Source organism: Cyprinus carpio, chromosome B12 (assembly GCF_018340385.1).
Source record: "Cyprinus carpio isolate SPL01 chromosome B12, ASM1834038v1, whole genome shotgun sequence".
NCBI lineage: Eukaryota > Metazoa > Chordata > Actinopteri > Cypriniformes > Cyprinidae > Cyprinus > Cyprinus carpio.
Window position 1 is genome coordinate 21,706,964 of NC_056608.1, and position 12,471 is coordinate 21,719,434.

A 12,471-nucleotide genomic window follows, 5' to 3' on the forward strand; every position below is an offset into this window, starting at 1 on the left:
AGTGTAGTCTCTATAAAATTATATTTAAAAATCCTTGTCTGGTAATCACAAACAACTGGAAAAGTCATTAGTCAAAATGTGTGGGAATGTGTGCAGTTTAATATTCTCTTCCATTACGACAAAAGGCACAAAGTAGCGTTCAGAAAATGTTCTCTGTGCATGCCATTTTCATGCAAGATATATTAATGAATTCACATATCCATGCTATTTAGGAAATTAAATATGTATTCATTTTCAATGGGGGAAAATGGCTGCAGAAGGCTTCTTATATGATCAATAAACTTCCCTGTTGATGTTGACCAATATTAAGGTTATAATTAAATGGTGACTGCAAGCTTAAGAGAGACGATTGATGACAGTTTAGATGCAGACAGAAGTATAGTCCCTTATGCATGATTAATAGGTGCTGAGAAGTTAAATCAATGAGCTATAATGGCATTTCTTTTAATAATCAATATCACCATAACACTGGGGTTGTTTATTGCTCTTGCTCTATTTCTTCTTGTTCAGTGTTTGTTTTGGGCATCTGTGTGACATGAAGAATATGTTTTTTTTTTTTTTTTTTTTTTTTTCATTGATTTAAGTCAACATGCAATCAACCTTTTCACTTTCTAACTGTGCTTGGGTTGATTATTCACTCTTTTTAAACCCTGCATTAACAAACCTATAGTGGTTTGCTAGTTTTAGCTGGCGATCCAATCTGGTTAAGCTAAAACAAAACAAAAAACGTACCCAAAACACCTCTAAATCAGCCAGCAGACCAGAAAACCAGTTTATGCTAAATGTGTTTTTTCAGGATCGGTTGTTCATTTAGACCCTCAAAGAAGTGGCACCTTTATTCTTCCCTGTGGCAGTATCACTTCGTGTGAGTCTGTGGCACCTTGGGTGAACTTTAAAGAGACTGGTGAAGTTTTTGTTCTCTTCCAGCCACCACATTTCCAAAATGCAGCTCAAGCATGGTCGGCATGATTTATTTCCCTCATCGCTGTCCCTCGCTGTCAAAGAGCACCGGTATTCCTTTTGAGGGATTATGGGTCTAACCTTGCACAGTAGTTCAGTCTCTGTTGCTGTCGAATGAATTACTAGCTCCCTAAACTCCTGAACCAACGGCCTTAATCCAATACTCTGCAGGCTGGAGGTTACCATGGAGACCGCTCTTAACCGAGGTGTGCTGCTCCTGGGTCGAAATCTGAACTCTGAAACCAGTAGGGGATTGAAGAAAGGATGGGGAAAGGTGTTAGAAATCAGTTTCTGAAGGATATTTGATTAAGTTTTTTTATTTTTAAAGTTCATATTTATTTTAATTCGTGTTGTCAATTTTATTAATGAGAGCAGGCAAAGTTCAAAATCAGCTAATTAGAGGAAACATACGCAATATATGTATTTTTCAAAGCTGTACTTGACACAGCTTCTTAATAAGGCAATGCTCATGGCGTAAGCTGCTGAAAAACAATTAGACTTTTAAAAGCTGAAAAACAATTAGAAATTTTAAAGCTGTTTTTATCCATTCAAAGAGTTTAATTGCTTGCCAAAATCTTGGGGGGATACTGATAAACACAATCAATCAATCTAATGAGCATAGCATATAATTAATTTGATTTGTTTTTTTAATTGATTAACAATTAGTTGTTTTAGTTTTATAGTGAATCAATAAATCTAATGAGCATAGCATATAATTAATTGGATTTTTTTTTTAATAAAGAAGATAAAATTTATTTTAAACTACAGTTTTAAAGCTGTTTTTATCTATTCAAAGAGTTTAATTTCCTGCCAAAATAGCATTTGTTTTGGGACTTTTCTTAGCAAATTTATTTTTTTAAATATTTTAAGATTTTGATTTAATGGCATTTTTTTTTTTATTTTTCTTCTTAAATATTGATATTTTTGGTACTTTTCTTAGCAAATATTGATTTATCTGCATAAACAGATGTATGTTTTAGGGGTAGTGGGTGATAATGCTATGTAATATTTGGAAATAAAGAAGTGAAATTAAATTTTCTTTTTAATCATTTGTTTTAAATCAGTGTCAATTAATTTTTTTTTGTCTATTTTGTATTTTGTAGGTGCCTGATAGACTTATTTACTGTGACGTCACCGCTCTAGCTGGAGGCAAAAAACATAATGAAGAACTCATAGCAGGCGCACTAAAAGTTTGAGGTTTTGACTTTAAAATGTCGTCTTGTTGTGTTTTTTATGGCTGCCAGAATAGAAGGAACAGCACTTTTTGTTCAAAACTAAAGTTTCACCGGATCCCGGCCGACATTTTTTTTTTTTTTTTTTTTTTTCACGGTCCCGCAGAGTCAGTGACTGTACATATTCGGACAGTTCCGAACATTCTTATTAAACATCCATGTTTAATAAATCCCTCCTAAAACGTGCTAGTTTATGCTTGTCAACATTGCGTCTGCGCCTCTTTTTGCCTCCAGCTAAGCCCCGCCCACCCGGAGATGTTGCAATGTTTTACAAACTTTTAAGGGGTCTGTGTGTTATTATTTTTTATTATTATTATTTGAGTCTACATGAACTATTAAGAACAGATGGATCTTTTAAGGGGTAGAACATGATAATGCAATATGGTTTTAAGAAAATTCTCTAATTAGAGTTCAAATGTTGCTATTTTTAAAGGAATTGCTGATAAAGTTTTATCCCATGTCTCAAGATCAGTAGGGGAAAAAGAGAAAAGAGGCAGATCGATGTTATATTGCTAGACAGAATGACTTTGTGAGTCGTGAGTTCCACTCCTTTCCTATCGAGACGACTGCAGTATGGAGTTTACTTCATTTATCCAAGTGGTACTCAGTGCAAGTCTCACTCTCTCTTTCTACTTCTCACACGTTTCTCTCTCTTTAATCTCTCTCCACTGGGACATGCCACTGTTTACCGGTCTAAGAATTATCAGCTCTTGCCACGGGTGGTCGATGTCGGTGTGCGCTGCTCGTATTGTGTCTGTAGAGAGACTGCGATTAAGTGAAGCCCCCTTGTCTACAAAGACCCCAAAGTGCTTCAAATTTAGTAATAATACCACTTTCCCATTTTTACAAGTGCTGTAAAAGAGCAAATGGGTCTTTATGGAGGTACTTTAGCTCTTTGTATCTAAATGGCTGTTTTGTGGTGAAAAGAAAACACATTTTAACACGGTGCCTTACTTTTCCACCTCTGACTTTTTAAGGCATTCAATGGAATTACCCAAGTGCTGCAAAATAAATATAATTTCCCTCCATCTCCATTTCTTGATTTATAGGTGCAAATTTATTTGGTACGCACTGAAGGGGAGGCTAAATGGACTAAATTATTGTCTGTTCACGTTTTGCTTTATGAACACTGTCTCTTTGTGAATAATAATGTAAGACGGAGGGCCCCAGAGCACAAAGTGGGACCCTTGCACGGATATTCAGTTTGATTATGTTCTCTAGTTAATTATGCTTTGTAGTGGAGCCGAGGGTAATTAGAAAGGTAATATTCATGAGCGAGCTTATGAATGGCATGGTCAAAAACATGCTGAAGGCATGCAAACATGAAATCTCAGAATCACTGGCATGCTAATCAGATTCACCTATGCACACATATACACTCAAACACCATCTTAAAGGAACAGTACACCCAAAACTGGTCTTTATTTATCTATTTATGTGCACACATGCACATAAATAAATGAACAATGACAAGATATGGGTGAATAAATATATGTAGTCAATATATTTGTCAGTAATTTTGAGAAAATATATATGCTTCTTTAAAAATGTAAAGAATTTTAAAGCATATACCTTAATTTTTATTCTACAAAAGAATGCAAATGAGTTTGGAACAATATGAGGGTGTATTAATTTTTATTATAGAAAAGAATATTACATATATAATTTTAGAGGTTTTTTGTTTTGTTTTTTTTTTTTGTTGTTTTTTGTTTTGTTTTGTTTGTTTGTTTTTTTCCACACCTCATTATTTCTCACTTTCTCTCACTCTCTGTCTATCCCTCCTGTTTCCCATCTGTTTCTAAAAGACTCTCATCCTATTTCCATCAGCTTTCTACACCTGTATCTTTAGGCCTTTAAGGAGACGTGATTCTCTTGTCTGACGCTGCCTTGTTTTAATATGCAGTCAGCGTCTCAGAAGGCTGTTCTTATATTGGGTGTCATTCGGTTGGTGGGTGTCTGGACAGGAAACCAGATAGACTGTAAACCAAGAGGTAACAGGATAAATTAGTCATTATCCAGTAATTATGATCATTATTATGATGATAATGATGAGGCCACTTCCTAAGAGGAGGATGATGATGGTAATGCAATACAGTCTGAAGATAACATAATGAGTAATAAGTGACCAGATGACCATGATAAAACGTGGACAGGATATCTTTTCAATATAATGCAAGAAAAAAGGTCTAGAGGTGGTTCATAAGGCTCATATGATAGCTTTGTGTAAGAAACAAACAGAAATATATGCCAGCTTTCTCTTTTAACATTAACATCTGGCCTAGTTTCTGTTGCTGCTTTTATAAAAGCTTGAAAGAGTAGCAATGTGTGATTCATGATCTCTATTTTGAGTTGAATCATTACAGTGAATCATTTCACAAAGCTGAATGATTCAGACTCAGTTTAGTCATGTAGATTATTTATGAATAACAACTTAAATTCTTCAGTGTAATGGATTGTAATTATTTTCTGTTAGTTCACTTGATGACTACCGTGGATCGAGTAGCTTCTGTTTGGTTAAACTGCAGTTTTTAAGTATCTTAATCTAATGTATCTAATGACCGTGATATTTATCAGTATGGAAATGAAGGCCGGTGGTCTGGATTACATCATGAGTGGTGCTTGAAGAAAAGAGCTCGGGGCATTTCTCTGTCTCATCTCTCTCATTCACACATATACTGTTTGCCTTAGCTCTAGATGGTCCTCAGGCAAACAGCAGGATCTTCAGACTGCCCACAACACTTCTGCCTCCTATTGAGTTTAACGCCTGCCGGTGCTCAGGAGAAAAGAGCTCTGCTTACATACTGTGTACTCAAGGGTATAAGTGCTTTTTATGTCTCACGGTGTGGTTTTTATCACAACTCTGTGGTCACAGCTTTGGTCTGGTTTGGAAAATGTTCTGTATGTTGCCATTTTTATTTTTACATTTTTGTTTGAAGCAAAGATACTGGTATGTCTCAGGTTTTTAATGGGAGCATTAAGTGTTATTCATTGTCCTTTTTAAATTAAATATTTAATTTAATTTATTCATATGAGAGAGAGAGGAATGCACAGGCATGGAGAGCAAGTCTGTTCTGTTTTTGTGGGTCATTTAGGGGTTTATCTAAAGTCATTTTTGCTCATCTAAACTGGATGGATAGAAATTATACTGAAATGCTGAAAATCTCTAAATTTATTTATCAACCCAGTATCATGTAAATATTTCAGCCAGTGTTTTGTTTTCTGCATAGATGATCACCAATTTGTTCATTTTTGTTCCCACTTCAGTGTATTATTGAGCTTTTTTTTTTAATTTGTTGATAGTTTCATTTATTTATTTATTGATAGATTGATTGATAATTGTATTTATTGTTATTATTATTATTATTATACATTTTTAACCGGATATGCTGAGTGCTACGATTAAGATCCCTCCATCCCCCCATCAGCTTTTAGGACACACTCAAAGAGGGAAACACTGTGGCAGGTGGCAGTATAAAACTATGCACATTTCCTACCTCATTTGTAAATGAAATTCATCTCCAATTCTGCTTCTATTGTTTCAGGTTTATCCATAATTACTCAAATGCTAGAAAAAACTTACAGCTGCTTTTCCATGTAAAAACCGCCAAATAACATTTACACGTAGTTACGTTATGATACGTAATATTCAGAAGGTGGGGAGATGGGGGATTCCCCTCTCTTTTTAAAACTGTGAAATGACTTATTTATTTTTTGATTTAGTGAGTGATTTTTTTATTTAGGCAGAGATTTGTCTCTGTATGAAGATAATGAGGGTTGAGTATGGTCAGTACCTGGATGGGAGACCTCCTGGGAAAGCTAGGTTGCTGTTGGAAGAGGTGTTAGTGAGACCAGCAGGGAGAGCTCACCCTGTGGTCTGTGTGGGTCCTAACGCCCCAGTACAGTGATGGGGACACTATACTGTCAAAAAGCACTGTCCTGTGGATGAGATGTTAAACCAAGGTCCTGACTCTCTGTGGTCATTAAAAATCCCAGGATGTCTTACGAAATTCTTACCAAATTCGCCCATTGGCCTCTGATCATCATGGGGTCCTAACACTCCCCATATCTGTTGATTGGCTTCATCACTCTGTCTCCTCTCCACCAGTAAGCTTGTGTGTTCTGGGCGTCTGAATTAAAAGATTTTAGCCAAACAAAGATGTTCGAAATAAATTAGGTCTCTCCGGCTGGCTCCTGGCTTGGGCTGTTTTTCAAAAGTGCTACCTAAAAGTGTCAGCCTTATTTATTTATTCATAACAGACACTGAATTTGAGTGAGAAACATGACCTAACTTCACAATTTCTCAGAATTAGTCTTCCCTTGATCATTGTGTTGGTGCCAAATCATCACGATGACATTTTCTTTTCCTTTTTTTTCACAGGCAATTAAACCAGCGCTCAGATCTCTAAACGACCCAGTTACTTTAATAGATCAATTGATTTCTGAAGGCATCTTTTCACACGTTTGCATACAGAAGGACCTTTCTAGTACAGCCCCTCATCAGAGGAGTTGAAAGCTGTTGCTGTCAGGCTGATGATATTTGGGAATTTTAATTAATCGGAGTGTCACTCAGATATCCTGCCGCTGCAGTGAAGGTTGAAGTAATGTTATGCGACAGAACATGACTGTTTTCCCACTGAAAGCTGCTTTTTATTGCTTTAAGATGATAATTTTTATTCTGTTTTTTATTATAAGTTGTTTAAGGGGGAAGATAAATCAGCAGATATTCTGACAGTAGTGCTGAGGTTAAGAAATGCCGCAGTATTGCTTAGATAATTTCTAATTCTATTCAATACTTTATTTAATTTCTTTGATAACTTATTAACCACACTATGCCGCGGTTTTGAAGTTCTTTGAGATCAGAGAGACCAAAACACAGACTGGTACAAACAATTAGCAGTATATTATGGCCAAAAATCCACACTTTATAGGGTGCAATTAAGGCTTCGGTAAAAATGGCGTTCAAAATTTCTATAATGTGTCTATAATGAAAACGTCTATAATGTAATGTAATGTAACTTTTGGTAACACTTTATTTTGGCAGAGAATGTCTAATATGGCGAGAAGTTTCACTCTCACTACACTTCCGGCTTCTGAACTGGTTGCAGTTCCGCTCTGATTCCATATGAGGGCGCTCACAGGACAGTGCAGAATGAATGGAGGTCAATGGCGGTATACCCCTCAAAATCCACTTTTCTCAGGATAAATTTTTTTTGTCTAGTAATTTGGAATGTTGTATTCGAAAGGAGATGCAAAGAAATTACACATTGCTGGGTGTTAGATTTTTTTTAGAGTCACTTATTTGCTTTAAAAAGTCTTTTAAAATGTCAATGACGTCATACGTTATACGTTCATTAGCAGAATGCTAGCGTGGTATGGCAACAACAACTCAACCTGTAAGAAATCGAAAGGACATAAGTAGTCGTTCATTCAACTTTCGACCTATAACCCATGTTGAACTTGTAAAACCTACAATAAGATCTGAGATTTCTCAACGGCAATCGGGTGAAAGGGACAAATTTAGCCGTCCAGCCCCATAGACTCCCATTCATTTTGCACTCATGGCGATCGCCCCCAGTGGAACTCTGGTGGAACTGCAACCAAAATTCGGTACAATAGGACTTCATAGGGAGTGGGAAGGCTCTCCGTAGACGGGCTCTGGTATAAGTTACTTTGCAACTGACTCAACTAACATTGCAACTACATGTCAACTCACTCTCATTAGACTGTAAGTAGTGTTAGGTTAGGGTTAGTAGAAATAGTTAACTTACTTGCAAAGTTACTTACATGCGTACCATCAAAATAAAGTGTTAGCAGATATTAAGCAGACAGATTTTTTTTTTTTTTTTTTAATGGTTGATGTTAATATAATAAAGGTTACAGCAAAAATAGCAAATAAACTTATTCCAGTACACCCACTTTTTTGTTATTGAATGCTGAATGTCCTTTCATGTTGACTTTAAATTACTGCTCTCCTGTGCACATTTCAGTGCAGTTGCTAAGGTGTTCTGTTGAGTTGTTAGGGTGATTGTAGTCCTACAGTGCAGCTCAGTGGATTTTTTTTTTCCATCTGTTTCATCGCATGCCAGAGCTTAAAAAGTCTGCTTGGAAAAATAACACCCCAACAAGGTGTTTGAGGTTTTGTTCATGTACAAATGGTGAAGGATGAATTATGTGCCGGAGTTTAATATTTTAGGCTTGAAGTTTGTTCAAATCCCTAACCTAGAGTATATGAGCCATAGTAACAGTGCTGCTTTCCACATAAACCCTCCTAAATAAAAGCTTTGCTAAAAGTGCACAGACTGTGTTGCATAACAGACATTTGGGGGCTGCTTTTGACAAGGATAAATGATTAAAAACGATGGACTTAAAACAAGCATTTAAATATTGAGCCGAGATACAGCGTGCACACCAAGTGCCTGCCAAACGTTTGTGTAGTAAGCAGTTTTTTCCATCAACTCGCCTGTTCAGAAAGAGCCCAGTTTAACAGTAGAAATGACAGTATTTGTATCAAATACAAACAAAACGGCCCTTTTTCCTGCTGAAGTGGGCAAAATGTGACCTCCTGCTCACCATGGGGCAGCAGTTTTCGCCGTTTCATATTAAATATGAATTAAAAGACCAGTTTTGGGAGCTGGAAGCTGAAATACTAGTGACAAAATAACCAAATTCAATTCTAGACACAATGACTTGTGTGTCATATTCATCTTCATGCAAGTATTTCAAAAGCATCCATGATCTGCAACAAATAACCGAAATATATTCATCTGTGCAAAGAAGAGCCGATTGACATCTCAAGCACTTGACATTTCAAATGAGCCTTTTGACAGTGTTGAGTGAAGCAGCAAGTGAAAAACGAATTAATTGGTTATAGAGTGCTAGCCGCCAATCAAACAGCAGCTCATTAGCATATATGCATTACTTGACCATTCCTTTGAAGGTGCTTGGAAACCTTGTGTGGGATAAGGTTGAGTAAGGCCTTGTTTTCCCCCAGATCGGTTGTAGGCTGGCTGTTTTCCGGACTGGGATGTTGGCAGATGTAAAGGTGGTGGTTTCAGCCTGGTTTTGTGTCCTGAACATACAGATTATTTTCTCAAATGTCAGTTTGAGCAGTGTTGCAGTGCAATTAGAGACAGCGTGCTGTCAGCCACCAGCGGGTGAGGACGACACGTCAACATAAACCAAGACAGAAATGTTTCCCTCCCTACAAAGATGGAACATTTTTCCATTTATTTGTTTTAAGCAACATCTGGGGAAAGGCTTATTGTTTGTAAGACTTGAGTGATAGAAGAAAATAAGAAAAATAAAAAAGGAAATAGAAAGAAATTGAAGTTGTGAAGACTGACAAAAATAAATAATGCATAGCCTCTTTGGGCTTTCTTACATGTCTGACCCTGCAAGCAAGTTTTCTTCTATCTTGTAATGTCTGCCGTGAACAAGAGGTTGACGTCAGATTCATAAGGGAGTAGATTTCAGCCTTTGCATCTCTCTTGTTCTTTCTGTCTCTCTTTTTTTTGATCATGCATTACAGTACATTGTTTAGAAATGCATGTTCTATGTAGTGTGTCTCTGTGATTATTTATGGGACACAGTTGGGTGCCAGGAGTGAGAGCTGTTTGTGTCTGTGCAGGTGTTTAATGCTGCTGGCAGGAAATGTTTTTCATAGCAGCAAGACACAGAGCAGTTTCTGACATACCCATATGTGTGCATTATCCATGTTAAAATCCAGGTATATGAGCACATCCACATGATGTAATGCAGTAGAAGTATCTGTCAGTAATATCAGTGTTGCCAAGTCTGCGGTTTTCCCGTGGTTGAAGAGACCCTGATAACGTGATATTTAGCCCATAAAATGCTAATTTTACCAGGGGAACCCTGCCAGAAAGCGTGTATTTTATCCCCCGGAACGTGATTTTTACAGGTGGACCCCCCTCGAAACATGATTGGGCTATTTTTGAGTAGCAATTGGATGGGTTTTGTTGTGAAAACCTGGTAACCCTGAGTTTTATGGACCATATTTAAGCATGTCTTTGAAAAGAAAATACAATAACACTGTATAACATTTTATTGTTAACATTAATTGTTATTTTATTATTAATATTATGCACTGTATAAGCAATATCACACAAGCAAGAGCAGATATTAGGATCAATAGCGTGAATGTGATATTTATTTTACTTAACAGTTATAAAAATATTTTTTTTTTAAAAATAGTAACTTGCTTTTTAGACACACTATTGCTCAACTTTAGTCTTGCTTAGCCACGAAAATAGTGTAAACGTATCAGTGTTGTTGAATGAAGCTGTTGAATGAATGATTCAATGGTTCACTCATAAAGACAGTAACTTGTTTCATTCTTGAATGAATCCATTTTTTAATAAAATAATGTGACCTGTGCTGGCAAAATGAATCGGAATAAGCACGATCTAATTTTGAGATTTTGGTCTTTACAAGAATTAGTTCATTAAGCCCTCGTCTAGCAATCCCAATGCTCCAAATAGTAATTAAACATCTAAAATGATCTTTATTTGTAAAATTTCTGAGAGGAGTACCTTTTTGAATGATTCATCTGAATGAATCATCTGAATGAAAGATTCAGTGACTCACTCAAAGACACTTACTTGTTTCATTCCTGAAGGAATCAGTGTTTTTGAACAAATTGGTTGAATGAATGATTCAGTGACTCACTCATGAAGACCATCACAGTTTCACTCCTGAATGAAGCAGTGTATTTAAACGAATCGGTTGAATGAACACCACCTACCTGTGTGTAGGTGTAATCAATGACAAATGTTGGTAATATTTTTTTTTTTTTCTCATTTACATATTGCATAAAACATAATATTGCATTTAATAGATGTAAAATGTATAGGATTATTCTGGGTTTCATTTAATAGTATTATTATTGGGTTGATTAGGAGTGATTTTGTTTAGAAATGATATTTCTTCATGCAGGTAAGGTTGATATAAAGTGACTTTACTCAGAAGCAGCTGTCCATCAGGAGTCTGTAATATGCCACATAGGCCTCTAATGGACTTGAATTCAAATGTTGCTCAGATCAAATGTGCCATGCCCCTCTTTCTTGCTATTTGACTCATTTGCTGCTCAATTTCATTTGATTTCCTTGTATCCTTGTCCATCTAGCATCCCTTTCTTAGAATGCTTAGAAACGCAGGGATTGCCGGAGGATGTGATGAAGTTCAGAAAGATCGAGATGGAGGCTCATTAGGTTGATTCTCGGGTTAAGAGCTTTGCTCGCTGTGCTGTAGGCAGCCAGTATTAGACAGACCTTGCGTGTTCAGTGCTCAGAGAATGTGAGTTCTCCCATTAAAAGCCCATCTGTGGGAATGGGGTTCCTAAATGCTCTGAGACGGCACACTTGGGCAGAGAGCTTCAGCGAGAGTGACCTGTGCTCAAACCAGGCTAATTTAATATAATGATCTCTTATCTGCACGCTTTCTCCCTCTGTGTTTTTCCTCTCATTCTCTCTTTAGACTCTGCCTTTATCTTCATCTGTTATCGCTCTCTCTCATTACTTCTGCATTTCACCCTTGAATTTTCCTCGGTTTCATCTTTTCATTAATTTTCATTTTTTTTGTTTCAGTTGAATTGCTCGTTGTTACCATTTATTTGCCTTTTGTGTGTGTGTGTTTTTTTTTTTTTTTTTTTTTTTTTTTTTTTTGTTTTTTTTTATTACAAGCTCTTTTGAATGTGTTTTTTTTTTTTTTACAACTTTTTTATTATTTTATTTTCTTTTATTTTCTTTTATTTTTTGGTCAAATAACAATGTCCAATAGAGTGTGTACATGCTTCACAAGAAAATGATTTTCCCAAAACCATTATTTCTCTTAAACAACAAAAGTCAGTCAGTGGTCAGTGTTGATGATAGAAATAACTTTTTATACATTTTGGACTAATTTATAATAACTAATAATAATAATAGTAACTATTGTAATAATATACTATATATTGTACTGTATAATTTCACAACATTTTATGTGTCCTAAATACAGAAAATTCAATACAGTTTCATACTTTTTCCACAATTTGAAACACAGCGGAGTACATTATATTTAGATTTATTCACAACATTTTAAGTGTCCTAAATACAGAAAATTCAATACAGTTTCATATATCAATATTTGGTGGTAACTGCAGAAAACTGAGATTCAGTCATAATTTGTGCAAAAATTTAAATATTTTTTGCATAAATACTAGTGGTTCAACAGATCACAAATCTCACGGTTTGGATCACATTACAGTTTTTGACCCATGGATCAG

At 35.9% G+C, this 12,471-nt stretch overlaps 1 protein-coding gene across 1 annotated transcript in view; it reads left to right on the forward strand.

The window, feature by feature from the left end:
• LOC109073915 (cadherin-18-like) overlaps window positions 1-12,471 on the forward strand; it is a 77,689-nt gene that overhangs the window by 59,076 nt on the left and 6,142 nt on the right.